This window comes from Pleurodeles waltl, chromosome 3_1 (genome assembly GCF_031143425.1).
Source record: "Pleurodeles waltl isolate 20211129_DDA chromosome 3_1, aPleWal1.hap1.20221129, whole genome shotgun sequence".
Taxonomy (NCBI): domain Eukaryota; kingdom Metazoa; phylum Chordata; class Amphibia; order Caudata; family Salamandridae; genus Pleurodeles; species Pleurodeles waltl.
The window spans coordinates 1,577,007,671-1,577,034,555 of NC_090440.1; positions in this window are offsets into that span (position 1 = coordinate 1,577,007,671).

The window sequence follows — 26,885 nt, forward strand, 5'->3', positions numbered from 1 at the left end:
GTGGAGTTGAGATTGATGCCCATAGGCCAGACGTAATTTTTTGGGCCTTTTGGAGTATGGAATATTGCCATTTGTGTTTTGTGCACCCTAATTCACATACCATGTCACGGGCTGTGCATGTATGTTGTCAGTATGGTATGGCTACCTGTGTGTGCATGTCCGTTTTACAGTAACATCAGTATGTGTTGCCAATATGTTTGTATATGTGTGTGATGCATACGATGACTGATACAGTGTGCATATGTGCATGTGTTGCTAGACTGTGTCCCCATACATGTTACCACATGTGTACTAGGTGTGTACATATGTGATCTAACACATATTTGTGGGTCTACCACATTGTAATGTCTGATGTACAAATGTACTTTTACCAACAACATAGTAGATTTGCTATTGGTGCTGCCAGAGCTTGAACACCATGACTAATACGGGGCTGTGCCTATGTGTGACTTTCTTCCCTTTGACCTATGCCATTCACATAGCTGAGCTATTCATTGTTTAGTATAGTGTGTGTGGGATCTGTATTTAGTCGTCATTCAGTGGACACTAGCAGTGGTTTGGGGCCAGCTTCTGAATGCAAAGGGGACATAGCTCCACCTGTCCTCACGTGGTGTGCCAGTCAGGTTGTAGCTATTTTATGTACATGTGGGTGTATGTGTGTGTGATGTACAATGATTGCGGTGTAGTATGGCATATGTGTTGTTGTCTGTACATCTGTGCTCTTCTGCCCATGTGTGTTTAGTGAGGTGTATGTCTTGTTTGTCCTACAAGGTTGGTGTGTTGTCTGTATACTGATTGGTATGGTGACTTACCTACGAGTAGCCCATTGCCATATTGTCCATCCTGGAACTGCTCATTGATGGTGGAATGCTGGAATATGTACACATCCGGGGTATTTGGAAAGGAGGTTTGAGAAGAACCACCAGTTGTCCGCAATGGCCTGCACATTTATCGAATGTGTGTGCTTGCGGTTCATGTATAGGTGTTCTGCTGCTGCCCATTGTACCCAGCACATGCTGGAACCCAGCAATTAGATAGACACCTTGCTTGTTCTCCTGCTACAGTTGCTGGGTGTTGGGGAAGCAGATGTAGTGGGGTGTGAGGAAGATGATTGCATCAAGGACCTTTAGTAGGAGGGCTGATATGGATGGCAGGGAGATACCAACCACTTGTGTGCCCATTGTCTGGAAAGATCCTGATTCCAGCATATGGAGGACAGTTAGGAGTTTGGTCATGGGTGGTATATTGTTGGAGTTTCCACCCTTACAGTGATGTCTAGCGCTATGTGGTACAGCAGGCATTTAATTGACTCTCAGTTCAGACGGTAAATCCTAATTACATCTTTTTCCCTGTGCCCAAGGATGTTTGTACTCTGTCGAAAGATCCTCTCCCACCTTCTGCACTACCTTTGGGGCTGCTGTGGTGGGGTTTAGGGTTGCTGCGGTCGTGCTGGAGGGACCTGTTGCCGTTGCTGACGTCTGGGGCATATGCCAAGCTGGTGCAAAAACAGTTTCATGTTGTCCAGGAGGTTGCCAGTGCTCCTTCTGTGTGTTTTCCTTGAGTAGTGGTGTGTGGGCCTCATTTTAATGCTTGGTCTGACAAGGCGTAAAAATTTTACGCAAGTCAGGGTTTGTATCATTTTTTGGGACCGGTTCCTTTCTGTGCATCGTTTTAGCAACGGGGTGTAAATATGGCGCTGGAGGGCTAGCATAATTTGTTTTGGAAGGGAACGCCTACCTTGCATGTCATTGTCTCAAAACGATGCAAGGTGTTTTGGTGCTCCCAAGAAAATTATGCTAACAATGATATTTTGATGCTAGACAGGTCTTGCACTAAAATATAAATATGACAGTAGGTTTGCACGGCTTTTGCATTAAAAAAATGACACAAAGGGGCTCAAAGCTTTCATAAATATGGGCCTTAGTACTTCTATGAATCCACATTCCTCTCCCATTCCACTTCCCCCTCTGCCTCTCTCATGCACCCTGTTTGGCGCATAATGTATTTTGATATTATATGTGAGCGTAATTGTGGGAAAATCCAAAGCTCACCCTCCCATCTAAATGACAAAGATACGCCCCTGCTCCAATCCTTCTTAACACAACCTTGGTTTTCTGCAGAATCAATTCCATAAAGTACTGCTTCTCACATTTTCATGTCTGCTACATAGAGGCCTAAGCAAAGTTAATCCCCGCTCTATCTTGCTATACTCTAGGTCTGCCTAGGCCAGCCCTCATCCATCTCCTTCCTGATTAAAGTAAAACAACACACGTCTTAGTCAAACTTCATCATTTTTCCAATGGAGAGAGGTGTCTGAATGTCATTTGGGTACCGTTCTATCAAAAGATTACCTGCTGTTGTCCCTTTTTGTGTGTCTGCTATATTAAAAGACAGGATGCTTCTTTGTGCAGTATGAGCTGTTGCACACATTTACCTTTCTTGAACAAGTATTTGCTAAATATAAGGAAAGACTGACCTGATGCCCAGTTCTGTGTCCTGTCCTTTCAACAATAGGCTTTTTTCTTACCTTATAGCTGTCACCTTTAATGAGTTCTGCGACTCAGGAGCCCATTGATTTTGAGAGAGCCCTAATTATGTGAGCCAATCACTCTCCATCTCACATTCCTAGACCGGAAGGAAGTGGGAAGTAATCTAACTTAGGCCCATATTTATACGTCATTTTTTTCACGCAAATCCAGTGCAAACTTAACTCCATATTTATAGTTTGATGCTAGACACGTCTAGCATCAAAAATATGGAGTTAACATTATTTTAAGGATATGTGAAACCACCTTGCATCAATGAGATGCAAGGTAGGCATTCCTGTCCCAAAAATGACTTCAACACCCTAGCGCCATATTTAACCAACAGGGCAAAAATGACGCACAGGTGGGAGGCGGACCCAAAAACTGATGCTAACTCCGCTAACTGACTGGGTCAGGGCAGGCATTAAAATGAGGCGAACACTTCACTACTTAAGGAAAACATACACAACATTACAGACCAACAGAACAACATGGAGGTGTTACTGATGCAGCTTGCAAGACAATGCCAAGCACAGGACCAAGCGCAGGAGAGACTTTTCAGAAACAGGACAGCCTTCCATGGCCTCAGGGAACAGGACATCATTCGGAACTATCGACTCAACTGGCAAGCAGAAGGAAGCAGCAGGAGATAAAACAGGGGTGTTATCAAATCCATGGCTTGCCGCATGTTCTCAGTGCAATTGACTGCAGCCATGTCTGGATCGTCCCACCTGCAGCAACAGAGCACCTATTTAGGAACAGAAACCACACACATTCTTTCAATGTGCAGGCCATAGTTGACCACCGTGGACTGTTCACAAACATTTTGGCCAAGTATCCTGGGAGTGTCAATGACTCCTTCATATTCCGGCACAGAAGGATCAATGAGCACTTCCAGGATGGACAATATGGCAATGGCCTTCTTGTCGGTAAGTCAACAAACCTATCAATATATACACGGCACAACAATCCTGCAGGACACACAAGACATACACCACTACATTGACACGTGGGCCGGTGACACTGAGGTGTGACACTGGTAGTTATGTTGTACACCCAGACACAACGGGATACACACCTCTGGACAAACGACGACTGCCACAAACATTAGCTGCCACTCAAGAGCACCAAGGAACCAATGTCAAAGCCCACAGTGATAATCACATGGTCTGCACTGTAAGTACAATTTGTAAGATGAACTATTTACAATTACATTAGGCCACATAGTCAATTGGCCACCCTCCCAAGCAATATGTAGCGTGGAAGGGGTGTGCAATGTGTGTTACAGCAGGTCTAACACCGTGAGACACATAGCATGACGATGCTGACTCAGATGTAGGTGACACGGAAATACTGAGGCAGTCCCGACATCACACACCACTCCTGGGGTGCCGTTTGCAGGTTGCAATAAGGAAGTGGACTGTGCAATGAACACATATTGATGTGCCACCAATGGAAACTGCACACTGCTGCAAACACTGAGACCCTGATTTACACTTTTGGGTGTAAAACTGCACCAATGCAGTTTTGCACCAAAAGCTTTAGCACTGGCTTGCACCATTTCTGAGCACCAGACGGGTACCATATTTATGGAATGGTGCAAGCCGGTGCAAAGGGTAGGCTAGCGTAAAAAAAAATGATGTTACCAGGGTGGGGCTGGCGGTATGGGGTTTTGCACCAAAAAATGACGTTAGGCAGGTTAGAATTAAAAACAATGACTCTAACCAGCCTAGCATCATTTTCTGATGCAAAACCATCCATACCACATGACTTCTGTCTTAGAAATGACAGGAGTCATGCCCACCACCCCAATGGCCAGCACAGGGGACCAGGGTCCCCTGGGCATGGCTATTGCACCCAGTGCCTTGTAGGGGGGGGGCATTTCAGGGCCCCCAATGGCACTTTAAAAAAATATATACATACCTGTACTTACCTGGGATGGGGTCCCCATCCTTCGCTGTCCCTCTGGAAATACCTACTTTGCATCTCGTTGACGCAAAGTAGGTTTCCACGTCCAAAAAATGACTTTAACTCCATACATTTGGCGCTATACAGGTCTAGCTCCTAAGTATAAATATGGAGTTCGTTTTGCACCAATTTTGAGTAAAAAAACGAGGCAAATGTGGCACAAAGCAAGTATAAATATGCTCCTGAAAGAGCCAATTGTCCATCAAAACAGCACATGTATAGTGAGATGGCCCTTCCTGCACAGATACATCCACCTCCACAAGGCAGTTAGCCAGGTTTCCTGGAAGAAGTTCGGTAGTGTAGGTGCATAGTTGCACATGAGCAACTGGCAGAGAGAACAACAAAGGCTTGCCTAGAAACAAGTCACACATAGGACCATCGTGCATTGTCAATACTGAACAGCTCAGTGCTTCCACCTTATAGAGATGTGTTGTGCATTGTCACCTACCCAGTTCAAAGGGGCTCAGTGTCACATTTCATCTGCAATGACATGTCTAAATGGATGGGATGTCCAGGCCATGTAGTGCAACCATGTTACCACCACATCTGAACCCATTGTGTGTGTGAATGTATCATGTCCCCTCCAGTGAAAGCACACTGACACATATGGGACACTACACAATGCATGGTACATACATACTGACCAACAGTTGGAAAACCAAAGATCCCACTCCATGAGCCAAACATAAGCTGTCATGTACAACAACCAGGTGTTGAGAAGATCTCACAGAAGCCCAGGAACTCACACCATATCACAAACACATTTGAGTCACAGAAAACACAAGATCCCAACTGCCATGCTACAAGACATTCCTGTTGCAAGCACTAACAAAATACTCACTCCTACTATGTTTTGCAGTGGATCAGGGATATGGGATCCAGCCATGGATCATGACCCCATTCCCCAACCCATGCACAGCAGCAGAGCGTGCCGATATTGAGGCAAATCGGAGGACACGCACCATTGTGGAAAGGACTTTTGGCATCCTGAAGTACGGATTCAGGTGCCCGGACATCACAGGAGGCAGCCTCCTACATGCCCCACACATTATGTGTAAAATTATACTGAGCTGTGCTATCCTGCACAACATTTCTGTGAGGATGAACATCCCATTACATGAGCCGAACCAAGAACTGCCTGAGGAGGAGGATGGTGGCAGGGAAAATGAGGGGGAACAGCAGGACACAGCTGCAGGAATGCACAGCAGACAGCAAATTGTACACAACCTTTTTTACTTTATAATCACTCTGCACACCTTGTTCAGATATTTAAATAAACACCTTACTTGATCACACAGTCCTGATCTGGTGCTTTCATTCTCCATCACATGTACCTTAGAAATGTGAGTATTACCTCAGGGAGAATGCCACAAATAGAAATCTGACTACTTCTAATTCAAAATCACATGTGATGCGTATGATTGTACAGCAACCATCACACACATACCAAAAAGACTCATCTCTTGAATGTCACAAATGAAGGACACAATCAATGGACCACAACATATGAGTCACATCCACGTTGCCAACATGTTTAACTGTAGCACATGACACACAACTATGACATCTCCAATCATCAGGTAAATAAGGGCCCCATACATGAGGCAGTGGATGTGAAATATCAGAAGTACAGGAATGTATGAGCAGACCCCTTACATTACTAAGTGTGACACTTGCAATGTCTGCAAGGAGCTTGTGTGACAAGGGGGGGGCATCATTTGTTACAATGGATAGCATGATTGTCCCAGGTATGACAAGCAATGTTCACAACACTTGCCCGGCACAGTCCATCCCTAGAAATAAGTCTTGCCACTGCCATGGAGCCCAATCCTGACACAGGGTACACATGCCCACACACTTGGACTGGACACTTCTGTGGAATGCACATCTGAAATTATGTGAACACATGCATCTAGGTTAGCAGGTCCACCACAGCAACACAAGTAACTTAGCTAATTGTAATGAGTCAAACTGACATGTACAAAACATTTTATGGGTGGAATCAAGGCACAGTGTCTCAAACACAGTACGTGCCAAACATGTACACATGTCAGACATTTGTGTAGTCCACACACAAGTCACCATGAACTCATAACCAACAATTAGTGACATGTGAGGAGTAACATATCCTACATAGCACTCGTCAACCATCCTTAATGATGCCTGAGTTGTGTTTGTCGGCTATAATGTATTGCCCTCTAAGTCAAACAACTACACACATCACATGAGTCAACACATTTCACAAACAAATACCATGACTGTTGTAGATCGCTAACCGTCATCAAATGTGGCTACACATTTGGCACACATTCATACATATGCATGACGTCCAAAGTACTGCATGCCGCTCATTCAGAAACACACACACATCGTTGTGAGAGACCATACACACCCAACTCACAAAGTTGCATGCTCTACCACATGTGGTCATACACTATGTTACACACTTCAGCCCATACCATCCTATTTGCATGTTGATACAGAGTGCATCCATGGTAAATATAATAAAATCACACAATCACAGATAGAGTCAAAAATGTTGACGCTAATGTGTCAAAAAGGCCTGCAAACACAAACTACTGATACATGGGCCCTTAGCGTGAATTCCACCCGCGCACCACACTCAAGCAGATATCCAGTGAAATCGAAGTCTACAGGTAAGGCATTGTATATTGCCACCCAGGTAGTTAATGCGTCAAAAATAGTCACACAAACATCTTATGCATCAATAAAATACACGCATGATGTAAAACGTGTTGCAAGGGGACAGGAAGTGATGTAATAGGAAATCCTGTTTACAAGCATGGTACAGTGGGTGTACTTTCATTTTCACTTTACAGTCTGTGCCTTTGTTGACAGCGTGGCTGTGTCTCGGTGTTGCTGGTGTGTTGTAGGCGAATATTGTATCTTGTGGTGTCTCTCTTGTTGTGTCTGTCATGAAATCGGTTTGTTACTTGTACCATTGCATGTAATTTTGTGTAGTTTACTATATTTCATATTGTATTTGTACTGTGTGGTGTATGTCTGGGTATTAGGTTAGTTGGGTTAGTTGGGGTTCTTCAGTTTGGGCAGTAAGTTTCCTTTATTGTCATTTTTCTTTTCATTATTTACTGTTTGAAATTGTGGTTGAGGGACATGTCAGGAAGGGCAAGGCTGACACGGATGGGGGAGAAGGAGCTTGGGGACTTTGTGTGCCATTTCCTACCTATGATGGTCGAGATGGGTGGAAGGGTGATACAGGGGTATCAGCCAGAGGCGAGGCGTCTGCGGTGGGGCAAGGTGCTCCACCACCACAAGAAGGTGTACCACACCAGCCGTAATGAGCACCAGCTAAAGCATCGCTGGGCTGACCAGGTGGCCAGAGAGCAGGATCTGCTGGACCACCTGCTTGTGGTGATCGGTGGCCATGTTGGTAAGTATCACATTGACATATGTGTACAATAGAATGCTCCTGAGTGGAGTGACAGTAGCAGATGTGTTGGCGTGCTGCATGCAATGTTTTTGGTCAGGTTGAATGCAACCATAACGAAGTATTAGTGTCCCAGTACTGAGATGGAGTTCACATGTCGGTAAATGTTAACAATGCAGGTCAGAGGTTTGCTGAGTCATGTACGACTATCTCTTAGGGCCACATGTACGAAGTTCTTTTTTTCATCGCAAATGGCCCAATTTTCTGATTCAGGCCGTTTGCGATGAGAAAAAAGCTGTTTCCAATGCAGAAACCCAATTTTGCAATTCGGTAATCACATTACTGAATAATTTTTGTTTTTGAAATACATTCCGTTTTCCCTTAATGAAAAAAAAAAAACTGCCTTATTTAAAAGCAGTCACAGACATGGTGGTCTTCTGACCCCAGCAGGCCACCATCCCTGTGAGTGCCGCCATTCCCAATGGGTTTGCAAACTGAGACCTAACTCATGAGTATTCATGGAGTAGGTCATTTGCTACCCCATTGCGAATTGCAAACAGTGTCATTGACACTGTTGTACATCAGGTTTTGCCACTCGAAAATTGTGAGTCACTAAGTCTCACAATTTGCGACTTACAAAACCTTATCTTCGTACATGTGGCCCTTAGTCACACATTTCAGGTGCCATGGTAACACCTGTGCCCATGCATTCTGTCAATGATGATCAGGCAAGACACCAGAAACATACCATATTTCACTGGATCCTGACAGCAAATTGGGCAATCCATGTTTAGCACTACATTGTCATCATCACACACACATGATCCCTGCCATTATGTTGGCAAAGGGGGCGTACCTGCCTTAGGAGACACTTGCAATGGGGCACTTGTTACCAACTTACAACTGTGCCACATCAGTCATGGACCACTGAACGCATGATAATTGCAGCCTGAAAATTGAGCCCCATGTGTATCACACAGCTACTCAGTGTGCCTTGATCCACAAGCAACAATACCTGAGTCACTTGTATTGCAGTGCACCAGGGAAGTGCCATGGATTGTTCACCCAAATACAAATCATGCCATGGAGAACCATCTTAAATGGATTAGACACATATTGTTGCTGTAGGGTTTAGCACCACATCAGTGCATGTGTGCAGATGTGTGGCTCTCAATCACCGGAGTGTCAGTGTCAATGTGAGTTTACAGTGGTATGTCTGTTGTACTGTCTTCATGCAGGATCACTAGCTCACTCATGTAAAATGTCACACACAGTGATATGTTGTCCATTCGTATGTATAGTGATATGACATTGAGCATATATTTCCCTCCATGTGTTACAGGTGGACCTGCCCCCTATACCATTTGAGAAGTGGCAAGATTTCAGGACCCAGATGCATCCAGTAAGGGTGATAATGTCTGCCCCATGTAGTGATTGCGGCTGTTGTGTGAGTGACTCTTGTGTGTTACACTCAATGCTAGATATGATGAGCTGGCACGTGATCAGATATCAAAGTAGGCTGGACGGTGACACTGTGTCCCATGCAAGGGTTACCCATTCACAAGCAGAGAGTCATATCTTGGGAGTCGTGTGCTGCACAATGGGTAGCAACATGTGAACAAGGTGATTTGTAGCCACATGTAGGCCCACATGTGACTTGGAAGTGCACCAGTGTCAGTATATTGGCATTGGGTCATACCTTCATTCACACAACACAGTGATGTACCAGTTTTCCACAAAAATTGGTGCATCACTTTACTGTAATGTACATGTAGGACTGGGTGGGTAACTGTCCCCCAGCATGTAGCCCCATAAGTTGTACTCCATTTACGTGACACTTATGTTGTATGCATGCAGGTCAAGGCCAGACGTGTGTTGGCATCAATGTGGGTGTTTAGGGAATTGTGTTGGCAGATCAGGTGTTGATGGGTGTCCACACCTGAACACATAAATGTAGATGTGAATGACCCATGGATACCTGCTTCCTAGGTGGCAGGCCTCCTCACATATGTTCCACTCCCTAAATCCATTTATAAGTGGACATGCCTTCGTGGTTGACCTCAACAGTTGGGATGATGAATTGCATGCCCATCCCCCATAGGCACAGGGGTATGGGAACAACATATATGTAGGTAGATGTGATGGTCACAGTGTAGATGACAGCCATCTCATTCAGGTTTGCATGTGTCCCAGAAACACTGACCCCTTATGATTAGCAACTGCATACCATACACTCAATGACATCTACTAGTTATTGGTGTTGTGTGCTTTAAAGTTGACTCAGATGATGAAGAATAGTGGGCCTCGCCCATGTGAAGTAGTTGCTGCCTTTGCATTGTGACACGTTGCACTAAATCAGTGCACAGATTAGCTTATTTAGTTCCAACTCTTGTTGTGCATCACTTTGGTGTCAATGACATGATGGGTAGGCAGCGATGCTGTTACATTCATCAGGGACATTGTATTATCTGGAATGTGATTAGGAGTGCATGTGCAAATCGAGGCAGAGTGTTAGAGTATCATCTGTACATACATCACATAATGATGACACATATGGTTTCTTGTCTCAATTTAACAGCTGCTAACATTGATGTTGCGGAACTCAGGGTGTTACAGAAGAGGGCAGTACGCTATTGCTACATATTGGATGTGGAGTCTGGGTACCGCAAGATGGCACAAAGCTATCAAAAAGAGCGAGCCACTGGGGAATGGCGGGCATTGAGCCAGGTAGGACCCGCATTGGCCACAAAGAGTGGACCGAGCACCACACCTACACAGGGGGCCACAACCGCCACCACCACATCTGTCCCACCTGCAGCACCCTCAACATCTGCTGCAATGGACATGTCAGCAATAAAGGACCTACAGAGGGACATGAAACATGTCCTCAAGAGGCTGGACAGCCTAAAGAAGTAGGTGGACTGCAATACAAAGAGACTGAAGGCCATCAAGAGGACACTCAAGAGGGCCAACCTCTGAACTGATGCCTCCCTTCACCCGTAGGTCAGTCCGCTCCCTCCTCCTTCCTTATCATGTTTTGTAGTGGGATTAAGGGGGTTAGTGATAGGTTAGATTAGCGTAGTTGTTCAGATAGGATAAGTAGGCTTGGGGTGGCTTTTCATATTATTACATGTTAGTTTGAGGGTGGGTCGGTGGGTTGTAATGTTGAAGCATTTGTGTTAAAAAAATATATAAAAATATGATAAAAATATATATATTTATTTGTTTATGATTAGATAGTATATATGTAGGTTAGTATATGTTGTCCTGCATGTGTCTCGTGATATCAAGGGTTTGAGGGGCCAATGTTTAGAGTGTGTTGTTAAATGTGGTAAGTAAGCTTAGCATAGGGTAGTTAGGGCCAGTTGTGGGTAATGTATAGGTAGGATAGATAAGGTTAGGATAGGTGTTTAACATAGTTTTCAGGTCAGTTTTCTACATATATAATACAAGTTTGGGTACTCCCTCACTGCTTGTGTCACATGCTTGGGTCTCAGGGTCTTCGCATAAGTGTACAGTGCCAATTGTCTGTTGGCCAGGGGATTCCGTCCTGCATCCAGATTCTTCTCTTGTCACGTTCATTCCCACTTCCATCAGAGCTGTCACATTGGCAGCTACAACTCATCTACTTCTCAATGTATCTGCCATCCAATTTACCCATCACTCAAGGTGACTATGGTTCCCATGTATTGGACAGGTAGGTGTGGTTTTTAAGCTGTCATTGTTTGGGTCCTGTGTCAGAATGTTGGGCACTGTGAGATGTCTGCCTGAAGCCTGAAGTTCATGTCAATACTACTAAACTGAGCAGTGCCAATTTCAGATGAGGTCAAGTATAACTATTTCACATCAGTGTGTTTCACTGGTACTCCCAGTTGACGTTATTGCCCGAGCACTCTTACACATCCATTCCTGCTGTATGTAGTGGGTGAGGCATACATGTGTTAAACAAATGTCACAAACACAGTGACTTGCTTGTAGGGGATGTGGCCAGCATTGACGTTCATCATGTTGGTACCTTGTGCGTAGATATGTTGCCACAATATTTCTGTACTCTTGTACTGACACTCTGTGACTATAGACATGTTACATGCATCACAAATCAACAGCAAAGTAGATGTGTCACATTACACAGAGGCAAAGTGGTTGTGTAGGTGCTGTTTATTTCAAAGTGCTGTAGTGCAATATTTACATTGTCCAGGTCTGTGACCCCATTAGTGAAAACCATTCTATTGTGACACAACACAAGTCCAGGGTTGAGGGACATGTCATTGGACATGCTGGGGTGAAGTGTTGTTCAGTGCAGGGGGACATGAATTACCACTGGAGTAGTGAGAGACAATTCCAGTCCATAGTGGAAAGGTTAACAGTGTGTTGGTGAAGAGTGCATGTCACCAACTGTAGCGACACTGGAATGATGTCAAGCACAGGACAAAGGGAAATCTCTGCCCATGTGGCATGGGCTGGTGCTACTGGGCACTCCTACGGGTGAAGATGATCTGTTACACATCTTCATCCTTTGATGTGTTTGTTGTCTCCTCTGCCATGGATGGTGGTGGTGGTGGGTTAGAGGGGGCCACACATACTTCAGTGGTTAGAGAAGTGGACACCAAATTCCCGGCAGCTGCCATCTGTGGAACTACATATGGATCACTGTAGAAAAGGATAAGCTGCTGAATATTGAGTATGGCAGCAACATCCCTTTGGTAGGCAGCCATGTCTGCCCTGAGGGAGGCCAGTTCCCAGTGCATGGAGTCCTGCTTGTTGTCATGCATGCAGCAGCAAGATTGGAGGGCAGGCGTTGTGTCAACTCCCTCACACACTGTTGGACTCCTTGCAGTGGGGTTTGTGTGCCTTGTTTGGCTGCTGTCTGTTCAGTGGCCATTATGATGCACATGCGCATACCCTCAAGGCTGGCTGCCATACTTTGGATCCCCACCTGTACCTCCTTGGCCAGCTCCTGATACTGTCCTCTCAAAGATGGTCCCTGTGACATCAGAGTCCTCAATTGTGTTTGAGCTGGTAAGTCGTACTATTGGGTTGGTGGGTGGGGCCTCTGGAATGGCTGCTACATGAATGCTCCTCCTTGCGACTGGAGGTGGTGTCTATTGGGTTCCCAGGACACCTTGGAGGGTGTCCTGGCTGATGGATGTAAGCTGGTCATCCAGGTCATCAGGGTAGTCCAGGACAGGGACAACCACAGGAGAGCCATCATCCTCTGCAATGAGATATTGTACAATTAGTGTGTCTGTGTTGTGGCAGTTGATATGTGTCGTCACTGACTTTCTATTGGTGGCACATTGGTATCTTGGTTCCCATGCATTGTTACTGTACTTAATCTTTGCAGTCTCTCAGCCCTATGCCACACCTGCATGTCACATGTAGGGGGCGGCAGTTTGCACAATTGTCTGCGTCACATCTTCTAGGTGTGGGTTCTGCCCAATTTGTGGTTTGCCACCTTCTTGTCCTCATCAACCCTCCCTATGCTCCATTTGCATCGTGAGGCCTTGCAATGGGTGTTGGTGTGCTGATGCCACAGCACCACACATGACAATATGGCCTTGTCCCAGTCTTTCATTTTTCAAATACACCTACGCGGTGCTGAGTCCAAGCACCACCCTGTGCATGGCATTGCCAGAAGACAATGCACTTGTTACCATTGGTAGTTCCTCATGGTGATGTTTGTGTATGTGTGCTATATTGCATTGCCCTGATGGACCTGGCAGAGTTCCAATTCCTCTTGTGACTGTGTGGGTGTGTTCGCCTTCCTACACACATATGTCCTCCCCCTCAATGCAGTCGTCTTGGCTCTATGATACCTGAGATGCTGCATGGTGGCATTGCAGCTAATGTGACACAGGCACAGAGGTAAACACCGGGATGGCCAGCATTGGTATGAGATTACTGCTGTGTACATAATTATGTATGTGATAGTGCCTGATGGTATTGAGTCTATGGACATGACCAGTTGACAGGAGTTGCACTTGGATAGGGATTGATAAGGATTGATCGCGTACCCATACTGAACCCTCATTTCGAGTGTGTTTGTTCTATGAGCACCTAACTGCCATTTCCTAAATGACCAGCGCCAACAGCACAGGTGGTAGTGACAACTGTTGTCAATGGGGAATGCCCCTTGGGCCAATGGCCTGAGACTGGGCAGTTTCCTGCAGTTTACATTCTGGCATTACCATCTGTCCTGTGACACCAGATCAGTTTTACGTTCTGCCCTACCTTCTTGGGTGGCTTCAGCATTTCCACCAGCCTTGGCATGGTGGTGTACCCCCATGCAATGGTTGTTGGTGTTGTGTTGTGCTGTGCCCCTGGATGCCCCTGCACAGCCCATGCACCTGGCATGGACAGTGAAGGGGGTCCCATGCCCTGCCTATTTGCCCTTTCCACGGCCTGATTTGCAGTAGCTATATGCCTCCCTCTTCTTGCACTTGACATTTTGGCATATTTGTCCCCCATGCAACTTATACCGCATATGTGTTGTTTCCTGGTAGTCTGCTCTGTCCTGTCCTGCGATACCAGTGATGATTTCTTCCGGGATGACCGCTGCAACCATCTCCTCCATCTCGTCCAGGTCCTCTTGTGGTGCTGGACTCCCACCTCCGGTCTGCAGGGCTGCCTTCCTGTTCCTTGTCATTTTCTCCTTTGTCCTCCGCTTGCAGTCATGCCAGCGTTTCTGGCTCTCAGTGATAATTCTCCTGCTAAATTGCCTCTCTCCTTCCAATTGGCAATTTAGAGGTGATGAAGAGTTGATGTTTCACCTGACAGACCTTTCGGGAGCCTTACCAAGGCCCCAGAACAAGGGATTTTGGAGCTGAGTACTAAGGCCCTGATTTATACTTTTTGGTGCAAAACTCCACCAAAAAAGTTTGGCACCGGCTTCCACTATTTCTGAGCACCAGCCGGGCACAATATTTATGGAATGGTGCAAGCCGGTGCAAAAGGTAGACTAGCGTAAACAAAAACAAAAAAAAGATGTTAGCCGGGCGTGGCTGGTGGTATGGAAGGAGGGGGTTTTGCACCAAAAAATCACTTTAGGCAGGTTAGTGTAAAAGAAAAAATACTCTAACCAGCTTAACGTCATTTTCTGATGCAAAACCATCCATATCACATGACTTCTATCTTAGAAAAGACAGGAGTCATGCCCACCACCCCAATGGCCAGCACAGGGTACCAGGGTCCCCTGGGCATGGCCATTGCCCCCAGTGCCATGTAGGGGGGTCCACGTCAGGGCCCCCAATGGCACTTTATAAAAAAATACTTACCTGTACTTACCTATACTTACCTGGGATGGGGTCCCCCATTCTCTGCTGTCCCTCTGGTGTAGGTGGGGGTGTTGCTGGGTCCTGGGGAGGGCACCGGCGGACTTATTGCCTGGTGTTCCACCATGGAAATAGGCCCACAGGTCCCCTGATGCCTGCCCTGACCCAGGTGTTACAAAATTACCCCTCCTCCCCCATGCATGATTTTAGCAGGAGGGATAAATATGGCACTAAAGCCATAGAGTCATTTTTTGCACAGGAATGCCTACTTCACATCTCATTGACACAAAGTATGTTTCCACTTCCAAAAAATGACTCTAACTCCATAAATTTGGCGCTAGACAGGTCTAGCGCCAATGTATAAATATGGAGTTAGTTTTGCACCAAATTTGCATCAAAAAAATAATGCAAATTAGGTGAAAAACAAGTATAAATATGCCCCTAAGAGCCCTGAATCCAAATGAGACCTTGCAGGTACATGGACATCATACACATTGCCAAGAACAGGAACTGCAATAAGCCATTTTGAAAACTATGAACATCTCATTGTGCAGCTCAATTTCTCCACTGCATATTGTGCATTCTCTGACTGATGTACTGTATCTGTACATGCCCCTTTAGAGAGCTCTTTTCAGCCTCACTTTCAGTGATCTGATCTTCGCCACCTCTCACACTGGCTAACATACATTGACTTGCATCTTTCCTTCCCACGATTGTCCCTTCATTATTCCATTTTCCAACATTGCCCCTTTCTGCTATGCATGTCTCCTATTTTTATGTGTACTTAAATACTTAAATGTTTATTAAAAATACAATACAAATGCTTAACATACAAAAGAAAATTTTAATTGTGAGGCTTAGCGGCTTTAAAGAGATTTAAAGTATTTGTGTATGCTGACGATACTCAGCTTATGATGAATAAGTGAGCTATGGCCAATCGGTTTGGGAACTTTGGTTGTTCTGGCCAAACAGGACAAGACTCTTGTCTTTCTGTTTAATTCTGAGATGGTTTTAAGTCTCCAATCGAAAAGGTATTGTCCTCCTCTTTTCTCTACACTTGTCTCCTAAAAATTATATTTCCATTCAAGCCATTTCAGCTTGTGACACAGTTATCAGAACTAGGGTTCTTTTGTGTCCCTCTAATGGGTGCATTTTAAATTTTGGTCACCCAAAGCTCAAAATGGCAAGGTACAGTAGACTCACAAGGTTGGCAGGTAAGCTTAAGAAATGTGATCACATCTCTGCTGCATGTAGATCTCTTAACTATCTCCCGGTGATGCAGCATACATATTTCTATCTATCATCCACTGTTGTTAGTACAAAAAAATCCTATCTTCCTAATTGATCTTCTGCAGCTATGTACCACAAGGAATAATCTGAGATTTGTCTGTCTCTTTTCTCAACGTTCACTATTCCAAGGCATAATGTGTTAGTTGCAATTTGTTTGCATATTTACCCAGAAGCCTCACATCTTTCGCCTGCCCCAGCAGTGTCCCATTAAAAACTATTTGACATTTTTGAAAGGCTCAGAAAATACACAATTTCTGTAAAGTGCTTAACTCAAATCTTCCTTTTCTGCACGGCCTTAAGCTCAGCTTCCTTTTTATGGTGTATGTTTGTGTGAATGAGTATCATATCTATTGTTCAATTTCTCGAACTAAGTATTTCTACCAGCTTCGTCTACTTTGGAAAGTGTTCATTCTTATTTCCAAGGCAGAATGCTTGGCTTTCCAATCCCTGATGCTATCAAAGGTGAGATACTGCAATGCACTTCACCTGAGACTGTCTCACAAATCACTGTCTTGACTACAACAAGTCCAAAACTGAGCAATTCATCTAATCTTCAATGTTCCTTGGAATTCTCATATCTCCTCGTTCAGGATTAGTGTTCATTAGTACTCTATCTCAAAGCTTAGTCTTTTTTAAAATATTATGCATTGTACATTACACAATAATGGCACCGGATCATCCTATCTTCGTGGAAAGATGACTCACTATAAACACCCCAGTACTCATAGATCTTTATCTACACTTTAACTTTTGGTTCCTCAGATTCATCATCATAAACTAGGTGGTTGAACCATTTCCTATCCAACACCTTAGCACTGATATTTGTTATCTAGATCTATTCAGTTAAACTCTGGTCATTCAGCCTTCCAGAAAGGATGTATGACAGTGCAATGCCTTTACCATTCATTGCCTTTACCACTCTAGTCTTTACTATGAATGAGCCTTTACCACGCATGCCTTTACAATTAAGTAGTTAATAGTAAGTATATATCAGGTAAGAAAAACTACTATATATATATATATATACCTATCTAACTATATATATACATATATACCTATATATATATATATATATATATATATATATATATATATATATATATATATAGGAAACCCAGAAAGGGAGCACCCTGCCACACACTCCAACATGATGCAGTCAGCCCCAATGCATCCTGGTAAATACAGTCAAAGTTTGTTTTTTATTCATAAAGTAAACTGAGGTTTTTTTACCTTAGTAGGTGTAGAAAGTGCTGTAAATCTCTGGGCACATGTTTCTGGGTTTAGCCCTTCATCAGCAGAGAGCAGCTTTGTCTGTGGGGTTGCTGTAAATGCTGCTAAAAGTCCTCTCAGGTTTATGTACCACTCACTGGTGCTCAACCAGAGCTTGTCAGCACATTGGTTCAAGGGAGCCTTCTTAAACAGGAAAAACAGAAAGGAAGCACCATCCCTCACACTCCAGCAAGCAGTCAGCCCCAATGCATCATGGTAAATGCAGACAAAGTTAATTTTTTATCCATAAAGTAAACTGTCGTTTTTCACCTTCGTAGGTGCAGCAAGTGCTGTAAATCTCTGGGCAAGTGTTTCTGTTTTTTTTTTTTTTGATTATATTTACATAGGCGAACATTTTAACCGTACCGAAACATAGAAATTCACCAGTTATAGTTAAAGTTACATCAAGTAACTAAAGCTTGTGCCCTAAGGTAACTTTGACTCGCGCGCTTGCGATGCACATTATTTCCTCAAAAATGTTACTGCAAATATTACATTGATATTATGAAGGATGTTATTAGCAGTGGATGGGAATGTTTTTTCCATAATCACAAATATTTTGCAGATAATTAATGGAAATTCATGAATCTTCACCAATATCGCACGCTGTGACACAAAATTATATTAAATCTATAATTTGCCCCTAAAACACACCTGTTTCACACTCCTGTGGTCAGGTACCTTCATCTTGACCCCTTATGCCATATGCTCACCCCCAGGGACCGTGTCCCGTTAATTTCAGTCAGCCAATTGCACAGCTTCTTTTCGCATGCATGTTCGTGAAAAACTCACAACATTTTTGTGAATTATTTGTAACCAGAGATATACACATTTATTTGCCCTTAAATATCTTCTAAACTACTGAATGGATTTACACCAAATAACAAAAAGTACAATCTGCATACCAAAGCTAGCTTTCTGCCAAATTTGGTGAAATTCCATCCAGTGGTGTGGGCTGTAGACGTGTTAACAGGTCCAATAGGAAATAACAACGGAAAAACAATGTTTTTTTAGCCCACTTTTTCTCAGCCACTGCTTGACAGATCACCCAGAAACTTCCTATGCACAACAAGAATCACCGGACCACTTTTTTTTTGGAAAATGTCATGAAGATTTGTCAAATAGTGTTGTTCATTTGTTCCTGCACTGGAGGATGCTATGAAATAAAATACAATTGGTTTGGATTCTGGTTGTGCTGCCCATTCATATTTCATGTATATTTTTTATGACATTATAGAAGTTGTCATGAGTCCTGTAAATCTGGGGTAATTAGCAGTGCATGAAATAACTCTAACTATAACTGCTGAAATTTTATGGTTTTGTGCGGGTAATTCAGAACCTAACTATAACGTCCTTGTAACTTTTGTATTTTCCAGTGAATTTCTATGTTTTTAAAAATTCTATTTCCTAACTATAACGTCCCTGTAACCTTTGGTTTTTAAGTGAATTTCTATGTTTTTTTAACATAAAGGATTTTTTATTACTATATGCTAATCCAACCACTGCCACATGGCCAAGCTCCTATAACCACCCAAACTGCACTGCGCACGGCCTTTGGTGGTGTACGACGTGGAGTTAGCCTACAGCCAGTCTCTGCGGCCAACCTCCATAATGACCCAACCCCCAGCAGGAGTTGGCCTCAGGGTCTGTATCTCTGGGTTTTGGAAAATGGCTCTCTCTTAAGGGTGTCCTCAAAAGATTTTGCCTTCCTTCTCCTCTTTTTCTGACCTCATTTTTGTTGGCTTTAGGATTCTCTTCACTTTACCACTGCTAACCAGTGCTAAAGTGCATGTGCTCTCTCCCTAAAAACATGGTAACATTGGCTCATACCCAATTGCCATAATTAATTTACCAGTAAGTCCCTAGTAAAGTGCACTACATGTGCCCAAGGCCTGTAAACAAAATGCTACTAGTGGGCCTGCAGCACTGATTGTGCCATCCACATGAGTAGCCCCTTAACCATTTATCAGGCCTGCCATTGCAAGGCCTGTGTGTGAAGTTTCACTGCCACTTCAACTTGGCATTTAAAACCACTTGCCAAGCCATAAACTCCCCTTTTTCTGCATATAGGTCACCCCCTAAGGTAGGTCCTTGGTAACCCATAGGGCAGGGTGCTATGTAAGTAAAAGGCAGGACATGTATTTATGTGCTATACATGTCCTGGTGGTGAAAATCTCACAAATTCATTTTCCACTACTGTGAGGCCTACTCCTCTCCTAGACTAGCATTAGAACTGCCTTCATATATATATATAAATAGTATATTCTGATCTGGAAGGAGCAGCCCTGTCATGTTTAGTAAGGCCAGAATGGTAATAGAAAATCCTGCTTACTTTTGAAGTTGGATTTAATATTACTATTTCAGAAATGGAATGTTTAGAAAGTGGGCATTTCTCTGCACTTACTGCCATCTGTGCCTTAGAGCTCTGTCTCCAATCCAAGTCTGGTCTGTGTTGGTTGACAGCTCCACTTGTGCATTCCACCCCGACAACCATAAGCACAGGACACTCAGTCACATCTGCATTCATCTGCATACAGATGGGTCTCCCTGGGCAGGAAGGGTTCTCTCTTACACTTCAAAGGTCAGTGGCATGCCCTCACAGAAAGGATTAATAACTCCCCACAGGGATCCTGGCAGGTAGGATTGGGCTGAAAGGGGAGCTTGTGCACTTCAAAACCACTCTTTGAAGTTTTCCTCACTTCAAAGGCATTTTTGGGTATATAAACTGGGTCTCTGACCCCACCAAATCAGACACTTCTGGACCTATACCTGGACTCTGTCAGAGAGGCTGCCTGGCTGCCCAAAGGAATCATCTGGACTTTTTTGTTTAAGGACTTCTTTCCTCCTAGTTGCCCTTTTTCTTGGTGCTCCTGACTCTGCTGGAAGGATACTGCCTTCCCCCAAAAGTGCTCTCCAAGGTCTTGGATTGAGCTTGCCTCCCGTTTCTGAAGTCTCAGGACCAACAAAGGCTTCACCCCTTTAGGAAATCCTTGTGAGTCGGAAATTCAATGTAACACCTACATAAATCTACGCAGCACCTGCATTGCAGCTGGAAAATCACTGCACCGCTGACCAAAATGGCACATCGCTGGACTCAAAACTGGAAATCTGACTCAGTGCTTCCCTCGTGGCTGAAAAATCACTGCAACACCTACCGGATCACCACAGCACCTGCTCCTTTTTACCAGTGCATCCAGGATTTTCGACGCATTGTCCCTGGGTGTCAAAATATCCCCGCATCGCAGTGAGGAACCAAGGCTGCCCTCCTGGAAATCGATGCATCACCTTGCAGTGTGGAAAGGAACAATGCATCATCTGAGCCACACCGGAAAATCTGATGCAGCCCCTTATTTTTCAATGCATATCCTCCTCTGGGGCCCCCGTGCATCATTATTTTTGATGCATCCCAGGTACTGTGTGTTACAAGGATAAAACAACTCGTTTTTAATGATTGAGACTCTTTTAAGCCTTTAAAAAGTGATATCTCAACTTGTGCATATTGGATTTTTGTTGTTTTGAGCTTATTTTAGTCAGATACATATTATCAATTTTTCTAGACCTGTGTGGTGTATTTTTGTGGTGTTTTCACTGTGTTAGTGTGTGATATTGCACAAATACTTTACACTTTGCCTTCCACGTTAAGCCTGCTTGCTCCGTGCCAGACTACCAGAGGGTGAGCACAGGATAATTTGTGTTGTGTTGTGATTTATGCTGACTAGGACTGTGGTTTCTACATGGACGGGGTACATAGCTGTGAGACGGAGTCTCTGGGTGTGGGAGTGGCTGTGAGAGTGTCTGTCTGGGTGTGAGAGTGGATGTGAGAGTGTCTGATTGTGCTCCAATAGATGAAAGATGCATTTACCACCACAATGGATTTCAGATCGGTTTTCAATATGGAATCTCAGAGTAGACACACTTGCTTTGCCTTTGCCAAAGCCAGGAGTTAGAATAATTTGTCCTTTCCAGAAGCGGAGCTTCAACTGGGGAACCTCCTACATTTATATTTGAAAGTGCTTCCTGTTGAGATTTAATTTCTGTGAAATTAGCATCATGGCCAGAACAGAAGCTCACCTGCTCGTTTATCTAACAAGTGTCCACAGTTTTGCACAAAATGTCTATCCAACTTGAGTAATTTCTACTGGTTAGTTAGTAAGGGCTACCTTGTTAGGTGAATGGCCAGTGTGGGGGAGGGAGGCCATGCTGCCCCTCTCCCCAGGCCGATTTCGGCTACGGGGACCCTATCTCCCAAAGCCCACTACAATTAAATGGAGGTTGGTGAAAGTCCCTCTCCAGGGACCCCATCCCCCAGGGCCCAGCCTTTATTAAATGTAGAATAAAATTTATTAAATTGGAAAATTTTGTGAAGATTTGTCAAATAGCCCCAATCAATCAAAGATATAGGCAAGTCAAAAGATGATTTCTCTATGGAAACATGGTCCTAACTATAATTACCTACTGCCCACCACCAGTAGGATATATATATATATATATATATATATATATATATATACATATATATATACATATATATATATATATATATACATACATATATATATATATATATACATATATATTTATATATATATATATATGTATATATATATATATATATATATATTTGTTTTTAATGCTATTTCCTAACTATCAAGTCCCTGTAACCTTTAGTTTTTTTAGTGAATTTCACGTTTTTTAAATATAAATTGAGCTACAATTCCACTTATAAGTTACATTTATTGATATACATTTTTACAAGTTTAGAAATACATTTTATGAATACATTTATTCTTGTTATACTTTTTAAAAGTAACAATTAACAAATCAAGGTAAGGTAATTTATGTAACCTTTCTATAAATGCAATAAAGCAAGTCTTTCTCCTTTTTGTATTCATTTCATGAATCCACATGTGTGTGTGAGTGTGTAAATGAGTGTCTGAGTCGGTGTGTGAGTGGGTGTGTGAGCATATGAATGGGTGTGTGATTAAGTGTGTGAGTGGGTGTGTGAGTGGTTGTGTAGGTCTTTGAGAGGATATAGTAGTGGCTCTGTGGGCCTGTGAGTGGGTGTATGAGTGTTTTAATAAGTGAGTGAGTGGGTTTGTGGTCTGTGGGTGGTGACGCGAATGGCTGTTTGAGTTTTTGATTGGGTGTGGCAGTAGTATTGTGCATCTGTGAGTGTGTGTGTGTATACATGAGTGTTTAAGTGGATATGTCAGTGTATGGATGGGTGTGTAAGTAGGTGTGTGAATGACTGTGTGGGCCAGTTAGTGGGTATGGTAGTGGTTTTGTGGGTCTATGTTGTGGGTGTGTGTGTGAATAGGTGCAGGAGTGGGTGTATAAGTGGCTCTGTGGGTCAGTGAGTGGGTCTGCAAGAGCCTGCTTGGGTCTGTGAGTGGGTGTGGAAGTGATTTTATGGGTCTGTGAGTTTGTGAATGAGTGTCTGAGTGGGTGAGTGTGTGTGTGTGTGTGTGAAAAGGTGTGTGAGTAGGTGATTGAGTGGCTGTGTGGGTCTGTGAGTGGGTATGGTAGTGGTCTGTGAGTGGGTGTGGGTGTGGTAGTGATTTTATTGGTCTGTGAATGGGTGTGTGAGTTTGTGAATGAGTATCTGAGTGGGTGAGTGAGTGTGTGAAAAGGCGTGTGAGTGGGTGTTTGAGTGGCTGTGTGGGTCTGTCAGTGGGTATGGTAGTGGACTGTGAGTGGCTGTGTGGGTGGGTATGAAAGTGGGAGTGTGGGTCAGTGAGTAGGTATGTGAATGGCTGTGTGGGTCTGTGAGTGAGTATAATAGTGGATTTGTGGGTGTGTGAGTGGGTGTGTCAGTGAGTGAATGAGTGTCAGAGTGGGTGTGTGCATATGTGAATGGGTGTGTGAGTGGGTGCGTGAGTATGTGAATGGGTGTATGAGTGGGTATGTGAGTGGTCCTGTGGGTCCGTGAGTCGGTGTGTGAGTGTGTGAATGAGTGTCTAACTAGGTGTATAGGTGTGTGAATGGGTGTGTGAGTGTTTGAATGGGTGTGTAAATGGATATGTGAGTTAGTGAATGGGTCTGCGAGCAGGTGTGTGCGTGTGTGAATGGGAGTGTGAGTGGGTGTGTGAGTGGTGATGTGGGTCTGTGAGTGGGTGTGTCAGCGTGTGAATGAGTGTCGGAGTAGGTGCGTGAGTTAGTGAATGTGTGTGTGAGTGGTTGTGGGTCTGTGAGTGGCTGTGGTAGTGGTTTTGCGGGTCTGTGAGTGTGATTAGTGGGTGGGTGAATGGGTGTGTGAGTGAGTGTGTGTGAATGTGTGTGTGTGTGGATTTGTGAGTGTGTGAATGGGTGTGTGAGTGGTTGTGTGAGGCTGTGAGTATGTGTGGTATTGTTTTTTGATTTGTGAGTGGGTGTGTGAATAAGTGTGTGAGTGGGTGTGTGAGTGGCTGTGTAGGTCTTTGAAAGGATGTAGTAGTGGCTCTGTGAGTTGGTGTATGAGTGTTTTAATAAGTGTGTGAGTGGGTGTGTAAGTGGCTTTGTGGTCTGTGGGTGGTAGCGTAAATGGCTGTTTGAGTATTTGAGTGGGTGTGGCAGTAGTTTTGTGCATCTGTGAGTGTTTGTGTGTATAAATGAGTGTTTAAGTGGATATGTCAGTGTATGGATGGGTGTGTAAGTAGGTGTGTGAATGACTGTGTGGGCCTGTGAGTAGGTGTGGTAGTGGTTTTGTGGGTCTATGAGTGGGTGATTGTGAATCGGTGCAGGAGAGGGTGTGTAAGTGATTGTGTAGGCCTGTTAGAGGGTATGTGAGTGCCTGTGTGCATCTCTGAGTGGGTGTGTAAGTGTGTGAATGAGCATGTGAGTGGGTGTATAGGTGGCTGAGTGGGTCTGTAAGAACCTCCTTGGGTCTGTGAGTGGGCGTGGTAGTGGTTTTATGGGTGTGTGAGTGACTGTGTGAGTGGATCTGTGAGTGGTTGTATTGTTTTTGTTTTTTTTAATCAGGATCTTCAGATCAGTTGAAGATTCACACAGGGGCCCTGATGAGCACTGTGGTAGATCTGCAGGTCCTCATGCATCCCCCAAAAAAGATTAGGGGCAATTTCTTGCCCAGGAGTGGTCCCTCACTGACACCTCAATCAGGCCTATGGAGTCAGGATAGTTCTATGCTGCCCCCTTATATCCTATTTTATTTGTATTCCCCCCCCTTGGGAACCGTGTCCCGATTCACAAAATGGCAGATGCAACTTTGCTCTTGCGACCAGTCCACAAAATTATATTAAAATTCTGCAGAATTCAGCAGAATTTTGCTAAGGGCAGAGTGAGCATGCTGCAGAGTCAAGCAATAGATACCCATGTGCCGCAGTATATGCAGTGCCATTAACAATATACAGACTCCTGTGGCATGGTTTACTCGCACAGTCGGCACTGCAAACCTAAATGAAAGGCCTCCAGCCTCCCTGGTCTGCCATAAGGTAAGGGAATTGGCCATGCGTGCCACAGTTCCCGGGCAGTGAAATATATGCTCCTTTTGTACAAACCATGTCACTCACCTGTGAAAAAGCAGTAACCTTTCCAGCACTGACTGACTCGGGGGATCATGGTGGGCCCTGGTCAGAGTCCTTGCGTGACACTGAAGGAGGCTGTGCCACCGTCTTTTTCTCCCTTCTTTATTACAGGTGCCAGTTTGATTTTACGAGCACACAAACAATTACACAACCTCGACTTCACCCTATCCGCATTCCCTATTGGGCAATCTTTTAGAGCTTTGGTGATTGGACAAGTTTCCTCATTGCATGCTCCAGGGATGTGCACTGCTGCAGCGCTGCAGTTGCACAGTGTGACAGTAACCGTAGGATAGCAATATCGCATGCCATTATCCTCCTAAAACATTTTAGGAAATGAAATTGCATGTCATGCACGTCATTCTAAGAGGGCATTGTATATATTTTACTATCCTTATTGAAAACTCGAGACTGAAGCATTTTGAGAGGCGGGGACTGAAAGGTGGCATGCACAGCCAGCTGCTAAACTAACAGATTTATTTTCCTGCAGGAAATAGGAGCAAAAGCATAGTGTATTTACCTACCATTAGATGCCTTCCTGTCTCTGATTTATGAGCTTAGGATTGCCAGGCACTCTGACTTCATCCTGTTACTTCAGCTGTAATGCTTGTTCTAAATAAGGTGGTCATTTAAACCTCGGCACTTAAGTTGGACACAGAAAATCCTCCTTGCACATGATCTTTGAGCTCCCTAGGTTTTGGTACCTGATTTAGAGTTCCCCTTTCAAAATGAGTCATCATGGACACATATGTTTTTGCTTCTGTTTAAGGCTTTTTTTTTTAATGTACTTTTGCCCTACATTTTACCATCAGCAAATGATGGGTGCAAAAAATATGATGTAGTAGTGCTACCTGCTGTAGTGCCACATGCGCAGCACTGAATTTAAGGAGGTCCAGTTGAGTCCTTTAGAGGCAGATTTATGGAAAGCGGCACTGCCAACATATTGGCGCTACTCCTGCAGAGTAATTAGGGCCCCATTCTAAAGAATTGCAGCCCCTTTTAAGGCCTGTTCTGCATATTCTTCTATTCCATTAAATAATACTTAACTCATATGTCTTTATTTTGATTTATTTAAAGGTTTCATGAAGCTTAGACAGCAAACATGATTAGCCATAAAACAAACTTTAAAAGAATGTGAAATATTAAAGTGTCACACATGCAAACATTTGGCACACCCAAGAAAGAGATTTTATTAAAGCATGAAAGAGGAAGACTTGTATTCATCCAACGTTATAGTGGTGCGTAATTTAGAAATGAAAAATTGAAAAACGAAGAGAAAAAAGGTCTACATGTTTGGCTAAACAATAGTGACTCTCCAAAAATAGTAAACATTGCTTGTGTGGTAATAACCTTACATTTCACTTGTTATGTGACGAACTTCGGCGCCGCAAGATGCCAGTCAATGGGGTAATTCATTATCAAGTAAGGATGCTTTTTACAGCCCAACTACGTGCACAAACTCTGAGCGAGCGCGAGCACATTAAAGCAAACTTTTATTACAATGCAGGCTAATGAACAAGGATAAAAGAGAAGAGAGCACCACTTTCAATAGTCTGTGGTGATTTTTAAATCCGCCAGTGAACCGGCTGTATTTCATTAGTAATTCCATGATACATGAGTAACACAACATTACTAA